The following is a 15,567-nucleotide window of genomic DNA, read 5'->3' on the forward strand; positions in this document are numbered from 1 at the left end:
AGGAGACAGACCTGGAGGTTAGAGGTAAAGAATGGAAGTGAGGAAGAAGTCAGTTATTTCAGTAGTCCTGTAGTCAATATCCCATGAACTCCAACACACATCACTAGGGCTGGGTGATATGGCAAATTGCAGGACAGTTGTGCAAGAATAGACCTGTACCACCTGCAGACTATCATCATTAAACATCAAATACAATCCCACACAGCTATTGACTGTCACTACCAGATGCTTCAACTAAGTAGAGCATGGAGATCAACTTTAATAATCAGTGTCAGCACAGACAAAACAGAAAAGTCTGCTCACTAATTGATCTGCTGCTGTTTTGGTTTCTTTACAAAACGTCAGCCAGATATTTGCAGACTGCTGCCAGCCTTAGCTACCCAGCAGGCAGGGACAGAGATGTGAGATATGTAGATGTGACCGTTAAATTCGGTACAAGATAGCCAGCTATCTGCCTGGAGTCACAACAATCCTGTAAACTGCAGCAAGTGGGCATGTAGTGTAACTAATCACGTCACAGTTTAGGGGACTGTCATGACTCAAAACAGCTAATGTACCCGCTACCACCCACGTAACCGTCTGACTAAAAATAACCTTTTTGTGTATATTGTAATTAATCAAATTAATTTGATATATTGCACAGCCTGACATGCAACTATGTTTTTCTTGACAGTTGAAGAGTTTTGTAACTGCACAAAATACAACCAACCACTATAGGTCCTTTTACCATTTAGAAAAGTTTGGTGTCAATGTACTGCCCAACTAGAATTTGCATCTAAATAGAAATATTCAGCACAGGTACAAACCAATCTTTACCACAGAATCTTCTAACCATTCTCAATGTCACCATTCTCAATGAACCAATCAATTGCTTTTAGCGGTGGAGCTCCACTTACCGGTGACTTAGAGCATTGTTGTCAGCTCATCTGTGATACGCTGTATCTCTCTACACGTTATTTGTTGTTAAAAGCTTTTTTTAAATACAGTGAATGTCAAAGAAACAACCATGATGTGATACATCTTACAAATAAGTGGCTGCTGAACTCTTAACCTTGTAAACACTGCTTGTAGAGGCTAGTTTTTTTATTGAACTGAATGTAACAGCTTGAACCAACAATAGACAATGTACAATTGAACTCAAGACATCATTTAAGACGTCATTGAACCAGTGCGAATGAAAAGTGATGTGTTCATTTACTGATGTATGACACTGGAGATGTGATCACCTAGAAAAAAGTGAACAAACTACATAGTCTTTGTACCAAACTGAATGAAACAATTAAAAATCAGCAAGGTGATTTATTTCCACCTATACATTGGAATGGGTAGGAGGCACATGTTTAATCTACAATAATTTCTTAGAGTGTTACGCGTGACAATGTTTTCTTAAACCTCCTGTTAATTTAAGAAGCTTTGCAAGTCTGATTTAGTGTAACAAGGAGAGCGGAGCAGGTGGAACCAAATGCAGGACACAGCAGGCAGTTGGGATCAAAAGCAGAGTTATTTATTGAAAACTCTAAAGAAATTGTGACATAAGAACAAGGCAAACTAAGCAGATGATTCGACAAAGAGTGAACTGAAAACTGGACTTTAAATACACAGGAACTGATTACAAACTGAATAGAGGTGAGTGAAATGAGACACAGGTGAAACACATGAGGCAATCAACAAAGGCGGGAAAACACAGGAAATAACAAAACACAAGGAGAAGACATTTCAAAACAGAATAGGAACTAAACTAAAAGTCTGAAGACAAATATAGAAAGTCCTGGCGGGATATGACTTATAGTCTACTGGAAATTCCTTGGACCCAGTAATTGTGTTTCCTATGAACTTTTATGATTGAAATGTCATTTATAGGCCAAGTGGCTGAAATTTAACTTGGTTATGGTAATGTACTGCATAGTGCATAAAACATATACGAAAACATTTACACTCTCATTGTCATGCCCTTGTCAGCATTATCATTAATAATAACACCACATTTAATGAAAAATAGTGAAAGGTCAAAAATTGGCCCAAGTTAGCTCATTTGAAAGGAAAAAAAAACATGTATTGTAACAAAATTCCAACCATTTACATCATTTAGGATATGTAGCTAATAAATCACCAAATACAGGAAACTAACCTGATGCACCAGCTGGTTTGTTACACAGGACCATCCATGGAAACTGTTTGGAAAAGGGCAGGCACTTTCAAAAAATTCTTGGCAGGTGATCGGATAAACCATCTGTCTAACACTGTGTATTACCGTCTTCCCTTGTGAGGCAGCTGGATTTGTGACCCTGGTTGGTCCGAAACACTGGTCTAAATAATAAGACATTCCCTTTTAAACACAAATTGTTTAACGTGTGATTTGAGTACACTACGACCAGGATTATTTGACCCTATTGCCTTCCTCTTCTTCCCACCATTCCCAGTGTTCCTTGATGTGGATATATATTTGCAATAACAGTTTTTGTGTGCATGAATGGAAACGCTGTCCCCCTCGGAAGCCAAGCGAGATGCTAAGTTCGTGTGCAGGGAATCTCCCTTCTCTTTGATTCGAAAGATGATCGTGTTGATGGCTGTGACCTTGAAAACTTGAAGTTGACCTTTGCCATTGCATGGTGTGAAGAAGCGGTTCTTCTTGCTGCTGGCCATACTGACCCTGAATATAAAAAAAAAATAAAAAATAAAAAAAAATCCACTGAATGCTTATTATATATATATTCTTCTATCTTTGAGTGATTGCTTTGTTCAAGGTAGTAAGTCTTATTTGAGATGTTATTGTACTAGTATGTTATTATTATTATGTCCCTGTGCTATTAAGTTGCATGTGCAAAAACTATACTTGCATCAAGGGGGTTAAATGATGCTTGTAGTTGCAATCCTACCAAAGCTACTCATAACCAACCATTAGCTTGTGCTAATGAAAAATGTATCAGCTAAATTTATTAATACATTCATTACTTTCTAGCTAGCTTTCCTTGTTAAAGTTAGCTATGGCTATGTTCAGATTCATTTGTTCAAAATCAAAACACCATTTTAATGTTGCAAGAAAATGATTATGGTATTTGGTAGCTAGCTAACAAGCAAAGGAGCAACCAAGGAGGTTGAAGGATGCTTGCAGTCCTATTCATGTTAGCATATGTTTGCCAAGCACCTAATCTTAGCTACATGGCAATTAAATCAACTAACATAGCTACAGATGCATAAGAGTTACATACCTTTATCCTGTGCTCTTTTTGCCTCCTGTAGTTTTGTTGTTTTTACACCCTCAGCTCCAGATGGAAATTTCCTTTTTTGAAGGTATTATCATTCACCATGGAGCATCATGGGGGAGTCAAGTGGAGAGTAGTGGGTGATGCCAGTGGGAGAAGGGTGGGGGAGGGTGGACTGCACACTGTTGCTCATAAAATCTTTTTTACAACAGGTTTGAAACATTTGGGGACAGGGATAAATAGCATAATGAAAAATAAAAACTAAATAATATCTAACACCATGTCACTTTTAAATGGACGTGGATCCAGATTATGTTAATTAGATCACCTCTCTAAGTTAACTAGAAACCCAATTATAGCCATTCCCAGTTTTGGGTGATTAATTGGCTCATTATTCTAATTACTCAAAATGCCCAACATGCAACTCTTAGCAACCAAGCTTAATCTCATCTGCTAAACTTATAGATGACATTTTAATCATAAAAATTCACAGGATTCATAGAATTCACAACATTGCTGGGTTTCATATATAGGACATATAGGGATTTCCAGTATAATCAAGTTGCTTGAAGTAAATTGTTTCCTAATTTACTGCATATGTTCTAAAACCTATGGGGAACAAGTGCACAAAGCTGTCTGGTGCAAGTTTAATTTAAACTACACAAGCACCTCTATCCCAATAAAAAAATGAGGTGTCTTTGCACTGCACTCCCCCTGTCAATCAATCCATTTGTCCACTACGGTACTGTAATATCTTTTCTCCTTGAATTTGACATTTTAGTCTCACAGGGTGTAGATTTTTTTTCTTCCTAAATCATTCACTCTTAACATTTTGGGCTTTGAAATGAAGCAATGACTAATGGTCCAGATGGCGATGGTTGAACAAAAGCACAACATAGCTACATTTGATTATACAATGAGGCTAGAACCTGAAAACAATTCCATATTTCACACAGAAGAAGCGAAAAAGAAGAAAAAGATAAATCAATTTGTGTCAAAGAAATGTGTTCCCCATAGGTCCCCTTGGTTGAGAAAATGTCTGTGCTTACATGAAGACATAGTATAGAAACAGACCACACAAGCACACATATAGGAAATTAATGGTGCTCAGTAAGTGGCACTCATAAGATTAGGCTGCTGCTTCTAAAACAGAAGGTATTTATGTGTTTATCCCTCTTCTCCTCTCTGTCTGCCATCCCTCCATCCCTGAATGTCTGAGTTTAGCACTGTGAAATGGATCTTACAATATCACAATGGGGCTGAAAATTAAAACAGATGACGCTTGATTGGTCACTAAAGATAAAACACTTTGACTGATGCTAAATTAGGAGCGTTATCAGAGGGCACAGAAAGGAATGCGCACACTGGAACACTGTTGATTTCATTCTAGCAGCTCAGCCTCTGTGGGAGACGGCTATGCTTTGAAATGCAATATTCAAAAGCTGTCCTGGAATAACAGCAGCCATTGTGTTGAATTTGAACAGAAAATATCAGTTGTATGATGTGGAAAGATCATATTGCCTCTTGAGCTGCCTGCCATTAATTTGACTTGACTGTAACCATGATCCCAAAGCACAGCATTTAATGTGAAATGACAAAATATTACAACCAGCTCTATCAAATGCCAGCAATCTTCCCGAGTGCAGCTCACAAGCCTTTGTGTGCCTGCAGCTTTTGGAGTAACTCAAATGCAAAAATGCACATGAGAGACTGAGCAACAGCTTAGAAAACGATTTGACATGGAATAGATGCTGATACAACAGCCTGCAGCAATGTTTAAACCTGTGTAAATATAGATAGGATAACAAACAGTAGTTAATACAGATAAAGATAATATTTACTGTTTCATATATAATAAATATGCATAATTATAACCCCATCTACTGTGTAAAACATGTTTTTATACTACTAATATGTTTTAGAGAGACTAGCAGTGTTTTTTCCCACTCCAGGAAGTGTCACATAGTTATATTGTAGAGAAGGAGGTGGTCAGGGTGGATGAAGCTGCAGAACTTTGACACCAGAGACTGAAGTTATTGGTTGTGTTAGAGAAAGATTGCCATTGTCAAGCTGACTTTTTACATATCTAACCAAGAAGAACCAATACTTTTTATTTCAACAAGTCCTCCAAATTGAAGGACCAAATATGTTGTTTGACCATGTACACTTCAGATCAACACATAGGAGTGCACACAGGAATAGCACCCCTATTGGCAATAATCAGCAGGACAACAAAAGCCACTTGGTGAGGTTTAGGGAGAGATCATGGTTTGGGTTAAAATGATGACTTTGTTAAGGTTAGGGTCAAGATAGAGAAGAGAGATAGAGAGCACAGAAAGAATTATCCTCTCGTTAAAATAAAGCTGTAAAAAACGGTTGGATTGTTTTAAATCATATGATTATGAAATATATAATGTAAGAATTATACATTGTACAAGTTATATAATTGTAAAAGGATCAATAGGGGTCAAAAGAGTAAGAAACCCCCCCCCCTCCAAAAAAAAGACAGATGTGAATGTGAAGGTGATAAAGTCCACCCACAGTCAATTATTTGTAGCCAGGTTAAAAATAGTTACAGAGACCAGAGGTTTGATTTGTTGAGACGTCTATCTCCCTCCACACCACAAGTTGGGATGACTGATGTAGGTGTAAATTAGACACCCCAATGTGGGGTCAAGCTCTGGGAAGGATGAGAACACACACACACACACACACACACACACACACACACACACACACACACACACACACACACACACACACACACACACACAGCACAGCAGGAAGACATAGGGGTTGAAAAAAAAAAACAAAGAAAAAAACGGACGCTGGTTTCAGGAAAGCAGCAACTTCATGACTAGCAATGTTGGGGAGTAACTAGTTACATGTAACATGTAAATGTAATTATAAATGTAAATTCCAAACATTCTAATCTTAATCTCATAAATTATACTGAAGGACATTAACAAGTGCTGACGACTGTTGTGAGGTTTACATTGCCTGGTTTAAATGTATTTCAATGTATACTTTCAGGACTCAGCTTTATTGCCCAGTTTAAAACATTTATTACAAAAGTAATCAAAGAGTCAACAAATGTAACAGGGTAACTAGTTACTAGTAAAGTAACCTTCCCAACACTGTTGACTAGTGATTTGGATGTATTAAAATGATAAAATGTTGAATGTGAAATGATACAGAGACTATAAGATACAACGTACCAAAGAAAGAAAGGAAAGCTGATGACTCATCAGATGTATTCTATGAAAGATAGAGAAAGGAACAAGCAAAGCTGTATGTCTGGTTGGTGTATGTGTGTGAGAGGAAGGCAAGTCAAGGATCAGCTTTTAATAAAAGCTTTGCATGGAACACAGATCATTTAGAGGAGGTGCAGGGGAGGTACATTGGGGAAGGACAGTTGGGTGTGATTAAAAATAGTTTAGAAGAGTCCAAGAGTATAATAAAATAAAAAAACAAACAGCAAATTCTAAAGGATTGAAATATAATGTGGAAATATACAAATACTATTTAAGAGCTGGAGGATGCACAGAACAAATGTCCAGGTTTAGTTTCATATAAATTTGAGAGGGGATGTGGACATGATTGATGTGTGGCTTCCAACAGAGTTTATGATCTATCATCATTGATTGTGTTTTTAATAACAGATAATTTACAAACACCATTTTTACTTTTATTTTATCTTTATTTAATTGGGCATTCTCATTGAGATTAAGATCTCTTTTCCAAGAAGAGATCTGAGAACATATTCATAAAACAAATCACAATCAGACTTAGGGAGGCCATGGAGGGGGCAGGATCAAACCAGCAATATAAATTACAAGCATAATTCGGCTTTCTACTTGTCTCACGGACCATCCAATGATGCCAGCTGAGGCTGATATTTTTCATTCAGTGAAAGCTAATGAACAAGTGTGTTTACTTACTTCTAAGTTTGTTACCACAGTAGGAGTTACCAGCATTCCAATGGCAGAGCCCATGTCTAAAAAAAAAATCTATTGTAACCGTTGAAGGTTAGATGTACAGCCTTCTTTCCTTATCTCTGATACCTTTCTAGGTGTCAAACATTCAAAAAATTGCTAAAACATCACTAGCGTGTGCATCATTGTTGTCTGCTCTGAGACCTGTCGTGCATTATCCTTGTACAGCAGCGTTTAACCCTGCAGATGAGTAAAAGCAATTGGCTGATTCATTTGTAAATACACAAGAGGGTTTGGAGAGTGAGCAGATTTTGTTTGTGGGTCCCCAGGGGTGTGCTTTACCAAGCCAATTACCTGACACACACAGTAAATTGTTAAAAGCCAAATGAGGCATGTCCACATGTCAGTGCAGCAGTGACACTAGATTATGAACCAAAACATATTGGAGAAATGATGGCTGGATGCCAATCATTGAGAAAAACTGTAGCAGCTTCCCAAACCCAGTCTGTAAGAAGCCTAGGTGATAACTTTTACATGTCACACCTAAGTGAACAAATTGTCCTGCCACAAAGAACATTTGTATTGCAATGACCACCTCTATCAGTACAATACTGACCCCATCTGATCTTTCTGAGGTTCCTGCTATTTTATGGACTAAGCATAAGACTCATGTAGAATTGGTAAAGTCTGCTCCACCTCACCGAGTGACACTCAAGCTGTCTATAATTAAATTATATCATTTGCCCCAGACGGCAATAGAAGAATTTGAGCCAGTGATTCAGTCACTAATAAATCAAGGCGTGTTGGTTCAAACCACCAGTCCATGCAACACTGCTGTTCTGCCTATACCAAAACCAGGCTGTCCCAACATGTTCTCATTCCAGGTCATCACTATTTAGCGTCTGTATAGCAATGCACCAGGCTTTCAACTAATTCCAAAGTAGACCCATCCACGGCAATATTACACGCTCAGAGCAATTGGTGTGGTCTGGTTAGGTTTAGGCACGAAAAACACTTGGTTAGGTTCAGGGAAAGATTGTGGTTTGGGTTAAAATCATCATTTAAAATGTCATCATGGCAACAGTAAACACCACGAAAAACACTCCAACCATGAGTGTCACGAAACGTGACACTCATGGTTGGAGGAGGGAGGTGAACAGTGGTCTCTTGCGACAAAGTCCACTTTTTGCTATCTAACTATCTAACCAACCCACCTTCTCCTTCGAAGGAAATTGTCACCATAGATGTCATCGGTGTCATGGTGTTTAATAATGATGCATATGGCTTCACACTGGAGTTAGTTGAAAGCCTGGTGCATCTCATACAAATGCTAAAGGGTGCCTTGTGCGTAGGTATCAGACACTGAGGGGTGTGACAAAGCGTCAGTATTTGATGTCCCGGGAATGAGAACGGGCTGGCCGTCCAGATGAATGGTGAGTTTAACAGGATTTGAAGACAACCTATCAATAATGTTGTAGCACAATTGTGACAGACACTAATTCGACTCTTGCATCACTACCTTCTAACTTTATGTCTCCAGGTGAGACTCCACTGTTTCCAAAATAATCAGGTAATCTGCTGAAACGACCACGCTCAGGACTGAGTGGGGTTGTTCCCAGACTACCCAGAAGAAGATGAGGACCAATGAGCATCAAAGTGCTTAGCAGTAAACCAGTGGTTTGGGAGTCCAGGCCATAACAAATATTTTTACAAATGTATCTGCTGACCTTGGGATCCCACTAACACTGAAAACATAAAAGCTGATGGGGTCCACTGATTTACCACTGACTCTCCAAAGAACTGTGTTTTAATTCCTCATGGAACTTGTGACTTAATGATTCTTGGGTAGATGTACGGGGGAATTTCAGATCTGTAGTATTAGTGGAGAACTGAAAGGACTGTACATACTGACTGACCCTTACCTGTCACATACTGAGACTGCTCACCAAGAAAGGACAGGAGTCACAGTACATTACCATACATTTGAATATACAGGTTGGGCATCCATGAGATGTAAACATCATACTCTAACTGCAGAACAGAATTTTGAATTTTGCCACATTTGTGTTTTCTTGTTGGTTTGGTAATGATTTATTCTTATAGTTAATCTTATAGTTAAGTTTGCCTGCTAATGTAAGAATTATTTAATTAATCATATGTTTTACTAGACTACTAGTAGTCCTAGGAATGCATATTGTTTGTTTTTATTTTTTGGTCTTTACTTTATATTCTGTTCAATCCAATTCAGTCAGGTAATTCAAATATATTTCTATTCATATGCATAGTAGTATGTGTAGTATGTGCTCACATGGATGTTATTTGCATTGAACATTGATATGTTTTGTTTCTTAGTACATATTTCAGATGATCACTACATATTCCAATCGCTAGAATCACTAGAATCATTATGTACTTTTGAATCATATATGCTATATAAATGTTCATTTTTCATATGGTTATTTTGATTTGATTTACCGCCACATATCTGATTTATGTAAATTATTTTAGCTTTGATTGGGTATTCTCAGAGACAGAAAAAATGGGTGAATTGAGATGTTTAGTTTTATTTCTGTGGTGTTTTATTAAGACTTGTTTTCTTCTGTTTTGGTGAATTAAGAAAACACCTTCATATGTCTAATTAGATGTTTATGGATTGATGTTAACATTCCTAAGGGTTAAATATTTGAGATTCACTGTATTACGCCACACTATACTACATCTCCTCACTACACTACTTTCATCACATAATTAATTCCACATTACATAATTAATTCTTAATTGTTATATAATTTATTCATATTAATATTTATAGCTATACTTTGATTCACGTGATGCTTGATTGATTAAGGCAGGTGTATGTTACTCTAACTCTGAAGGTTATTATGGTAGATAATTATTGATGACAAAGAGGTGAACTGTGAAGGAATTTTCCAGGAGGCCAGCTGTCTCCTCTTGGGACAAGCTTGGGTCGATCTGTTATGACTTGGGCCAAGGCTGTCTCCTTCGCAGAACCCTCATTAGGATGTGCTGAAGAGTTTAATTAGGCACTCATAAGATTCTTTTGTAAGACTTTGGGTAGCATTCACCTCAGTGTCCACTCTAAGGACTGTATCCCAATGTCTCCTTGATTGAGCAAGTTGTCAATAAATCTTTTCGCATAAGACATCCAAGGACTTCCTGGTATTTCTGCTCCATTCTTCTATAACAGCTAAACTCGGCAGTTTGAGACTCTGCTCTCCAGGATGTATAAAAGCAGCATACCAGGAACATGGAGAGGTGAATTCTGGGATTCTGGTGGGACTGAGCAGTTAGTTTGGATTAGCTGATTAGGAGATGTGGTCCGCAAAACTTCCTGTACTTAATACAATGCTTCATGTTACAGTAAGAACATTACCATCGTAGAGGAAGATTATTTTGTGGTTCAGGCCTGGTTCTGTATTTTCTGACCATCAACAGATAGCTTAATATTAGCTTTAGTGACTGCATGATGTTCTTTTCTTTCAGTGAAGCTGCTTTGTTCTTACAGCCTCCAACTCTGAAGTAAACCAGCTCATTCCTGAATGTAGCTTCACCAGTTGCTAATGTTAGCAAGTCACCTAAGAATACACAACATGCAAATAAGACAACTTGGAGACACATTTCTCTTTTGATGGTGAGTTAGGGATAGCATACTGGATCAGTCTATACGCTAAATGCACAGCGACCAAACTGATATCCAAGATGGCAAACAAGTCAACTGCAAAATTGTCGAAGTAATCGAGCGTTACTGGAATTAGTGATTTTAAGATATAAACATTTTATTTTAATGAACATGAGACATATGGCCAGACTCAATACTACAGCAATACAAACAGCGCATGGCTGTGAGACGTCTTTGGCGTTTTGGCCGCACTGGGTATTGCAATTTCCAGTACTATAACGTGGCACACACTGCCCCAAAAAGCGCATTTGCCATACACATCAGAAAAGAAGCACTGTAAAACAGTGAATAAATTTTTTAGAGTGTCTCAAACTGAGCAAAACAAATTAAATGATACAAAATAAAAAGATTAACTTATTTCATTTGGTTTGAGTGTGTGGGAAACAAAAACGTCAGCAAGTCAACCAGTGGAAATTTCAGATGCACGTTCTCAACTGGCTCAGCAGAAGAAAAACTTAAGTGCGGATGCACTAAGCCCAAAAATGTATATTGGTATATATGTTCAGTGAACAACTGAGGTCATTGAATGCAGTATCCAGTCAGTTTTTAATATATATATATATATATCCATGGTTTGATATGGAAAACAAAAAGTTTTACTCAAAATTTGACAAGTAAAAAAGAAGACAATCAACCGCTATTCACATTCTCCTAGCATGGAGAAGTTCCAGCTTTGAGGCCTGACCCCCCCCTCACACTATCCATGTTTGTCTGTTATTTGAATAATGTATGTACAGTATGAAAATAAAAAATACCAAGAAAAAAGCCTTTTTTGGAATAGGAGTTCAATTATTTGCTTTTTTGACCTTGACCTTGAAGCTGGCAGTTGCATGTTATAGTTTAAGTGTGTAACTATTTACACATCAGCAGACATGGAGCAACTTTAGGCTTCATTTGGAGTTGTGTTTCAAGTCACCTGAAGTCTAATACTTAATCTACTTTTGCTCTTTTTTGGTCTCCACAAAAGAAAAAAGAAAAAAAAGAAAAAAGAAAAAATGTGCCCTATAGGTTGCACTGTATGGGAGAAAAACATTGTGAAGTGATGGTGCCCTTTATATTTTTTCACCCCTGCCCCAGACACAGCCTGAGTCCACCATTGTCTAAATGAACTGTAAATGGGTATTAATGCTGTAGACTGTATTATAAACGTGGCTGCGGAAGAACAAACGCTTCACTTCTGAAATGTTTCCTGCTGGAATGTGGTGCAGCCAGATCCCGTGTACATTCAGGATTACAATTAAACCATCACAGTGATGTTAATTTGTGCTGGCTGTCAGACAGGTCTTGGTCAGAGGCGTCACTGGCCTGTCACCATGATCTCAGCACTGTGAAACATGGCACAGTGTACAGCGCCTCTTAGCACTCTGGCTGGATATTACTGAGCTGTTGCATGTCCAATTAACACAATGATATCATATGGCTGACATGGCCTTCAAAAATTAACAACTTACTAGGGCAACACAACAAGCAGACTGCCACACTGCAACAATTGTGTTGCACAAAATTAAACACGAATGCATGAATACATCAGTACTGCATGTTCTAAGCGTGTCTCTCAAATCTGTATGTGTGATCAAAATCACAACTAAGCCTTCACAGCAGTGGTCAGCCCCCGCCATGATACAGATGAATGACCAAATCCCTGTTCTGTTATTACAGATATATTCAATATATGGTAGCAAAATTTAATTAAGGGTCTTTGTACCAACACTATTCTCTTGACCCTGGCATAGAAAATCAGCTCATAGCACCATCAGCTGTTATGGAGGGCAACACTTTTCTCATATCAGGACATTTGTGCGAAAATCCTGACAATCACGGTGGAAAGATTGTGCCAAAAGTCACATGAATGTAGTCTTTGTAGGATATATTTTTTGTACTTGTAAGACATATTTGTTTCTGAAGCATGATGTATTAGTAATATGTTGTATTTGCAAACCACACTGTGTTTATTAGTGAATTGTAAGGCATTTGTAAAACGTGTTTTGTTTGTTAAGTTTTGCCAGGAAATTAGCACCATACCTTCAGGTGTTTTTTCTTTTGTTTTTACTCAAGTTCGGTGATGCTGATATGAACATAATGATTCATACAGTGAATATTCCCCATCAATCAGCAACTGGATCTAAACAAAAGATCTGAATGTCGAAATTAGACTGGCTGGATGTTCAAACTGCCTCATTAGGATACATCTGTGATGTGAAAAATGTTTAGTAAAGTTTGCTTGGTGCAAATTACCTATAGCCATTTGTCATTCATGGTTCCACTGGATTTTCATCCACACACCAACACACCACTGAGTGCATTTTGCAGCATTAAAAGGATATATTTGTATTTTTTCTAGTCTGTCTTACATACATGCAGTATGTACAGATAAAGAGTTTATGTTTGCTGTAATCTTTCTTCCTCTCCCTCCTAGCTGTGAAGCAATCCCTTCCTAGAGCAACTGCAATGTACAGTAACCTGGGAGGCAAAATCCACATGTGCAGCTGAAGCTAATATGAGGCTTCAGTAGTCTGATTTAGCCAGATCTTCATGGTAGTCTTATGCAGTTGTTATTTTGTGTCCTGGCAACACATCTATGAGAAACAGCCAGTATATATCCTTCCATTGCAGCTCAGCAAGGAAACACCAACAAGGGAATTTTATACTCAAAAGACTTTGAAAGAACTTTAAATTAACTAAATCAAGTGGGTGTGGGTCTTTCAGACTGCTCAGCTGAACTTATTTTGGATGCAGCGAGGACTGTGAATACTGTCCCTCATCTTTTACAGTGGAGTCAAGCTGGCTTTCTTGGTCAGTATGGATAAGGGGATTGATTACAGAGGCTAACTCAATAACTCAATTTCTATTATGCCTACACACTGACCGTTTGTGTTTGGAGTGTGTTTGTGCTTTGTGTCTGTGTGATATCTCAGCCTCCAAATGATCTCAAAACTTAATTCATTAACTTAAATTAATTAGAAGCTGAACTCAAGCCTTTCTGTTATTGTCCTGACCTCTGGACATTCATAAATTAAAGTCACAAAGCCTGAAGGATAAGGGTGAATTGAAACACTTTCAAGTCTCTATTAGCATTAGTCTGTTTCTGAAATTATTCTGCTTGTAAAATTTGCAGTGTTCATTTTGAACTCAGCAATTTTCAACCACTTTTTTTTCCTCCAAATTTTCTCCCAAGAATTATCAGTGCTATCAGAATAATTTCCATCATGTTTTAACCATGAACATCCAACACACAGTGACTTCATTACACAAAAAACAAAAATCCATTGCCATCTTTTTATGGCTTTGGGCATAGAGATAGTGGGAAAAAGAAAAAAAACCATGCTCACTGTTGGAAAAGATATAATCCTGCATTTTATTCAAGGTTTAATGGTGGTGAACAGTCTGTACCAGTAGCAGTACAAACACCTGAAATGAATTTCGGTAAAATTAATTGGGTGAATTAGCAGATACTGGCCACTCTTCTCTGTTGAGATAACAACTTGTGCTTTACACTAACAAGACATATTTCAGTGTAAGTCTAGCCCAATAGCTTTAAGGCGTGAAAAATAAATACCTCCATAGCAATTTGGCACTGAATCCAGACAAATGCAGTGGTCCATCGGTGCCAAACAGCTGCAGATGGGAGCTGTATCATTACTGTAAATGAAGGCTAGACTGTTAAAGCATTATGTTGCTTTGATTCAGTGCTGGTTTTCATCTCCCGGCTAATGCTAATCTGTGTCTCTCCTCACTTTTTCTCCGTTTTCTCACTCCATGCTCACTGGTGAAGCACCTTGTTGTATTCCCTGAATGCTGCTGTATAGATTATTATTATTCTTCTGTGATCCAATTTTCTGACCAACAATGAGACGCTTTAAACATGACGCCAAGCGGCACAAGAAAATGTATTTGCATCAAATTGGATATGCGTCCACATAACGGGGCTGTTGACAGTGCTGTCACAGTCTTCCTCCAACGCTGCCTTACAAACGGCCCACACTTGTCATCTCTCTAAATGACAGAATGGATCTAACATTGAAATGACAACTAGATGACATGTGACACAATGAATATTGCTATGGAAATGAGATTTTTGTTATGTAAAAACTGTGCAGTCTTATTGAAAAAAAATAGAAAGCTTGGAATGTGGTGGAATCAGTCTGCTGGGCAACAGTGTTCACCTCCTGCTGAGTCTGCTGTGTTAAAAAAGCTGCAGCCACAACATTAATAATGCAAGATCTGGTCAGACAGGTGAGGCCTGCCTGGTGTGTATGTGTTAGTGTCTGTATGTCGCCCACATGTCATTGATCTGGCTGAATGTGCATGTGTATATTTAAGCAGGCGTGTATATACAGCACGTGGGAGCTGGTGAGTGGTTGTGTGCACATGTGAGTGGGATCTGTAGTGTGTGTGTGTGTGCCAGAGGGGCTTGTCTGAATGTCAGCCGGAACGAGCGAGTGGCTGCTGCTGCTGCTGCTGCCAGTGGCACCGCTGTGGTCTCCACGGTAACCCCTGTTTAAAAGGCTGCAGTGCTACTCTAAGGAGACACTGAGGCAGGCTGGCATTATGGGATGTTCAGCTGCACAAAAGGTATCACAGAGCAGAGAGAGAGACGAGATGAGAAATGGGTACAGCTACAACTGATCAGAGCCAATCCATCTCATCACCTGCTTCAACCACACAACCAGAAACACCGCATTTATCCAGAACAGCTGCATGCCTCTCTCTTCTCCTGTGTGTAGTTTCT

At 38.4% G+C, this 15,567-nt stretch overlaps 1 protein-coding gene across 4 annotated transcripts in view; it reads right to left on the bottom strand.

Moving 5' to 3' along the window:
• LOC137188328 (inactive N-acetylated-alpha-linked acidic dipeptidase-like protein 2) overlaps positions 1-15,567 on the bottom strand; it is a 581,495-nt gene that overhangs the window by 547,345 nt on the left and 18,583 nt on the right. The gene's annotated exons all lie outside the window — the stretch shown is intronic.

The sequence above is a fragment of the Thunnus thynnus genome, chromosome 8 (assembly GCF_963924715.1).
Source record: "Thunnus thynnus chromosome 8, fThuThy2.1, whole genome shotgun sequence".
Classification (NCBI taxonomy): domain Eukaryota; kingdom Metazoa; phylum Chordata; class Actinopteri; order Scombriformes; family Scombridae; genus Thunnus; species Thunnus thynnus.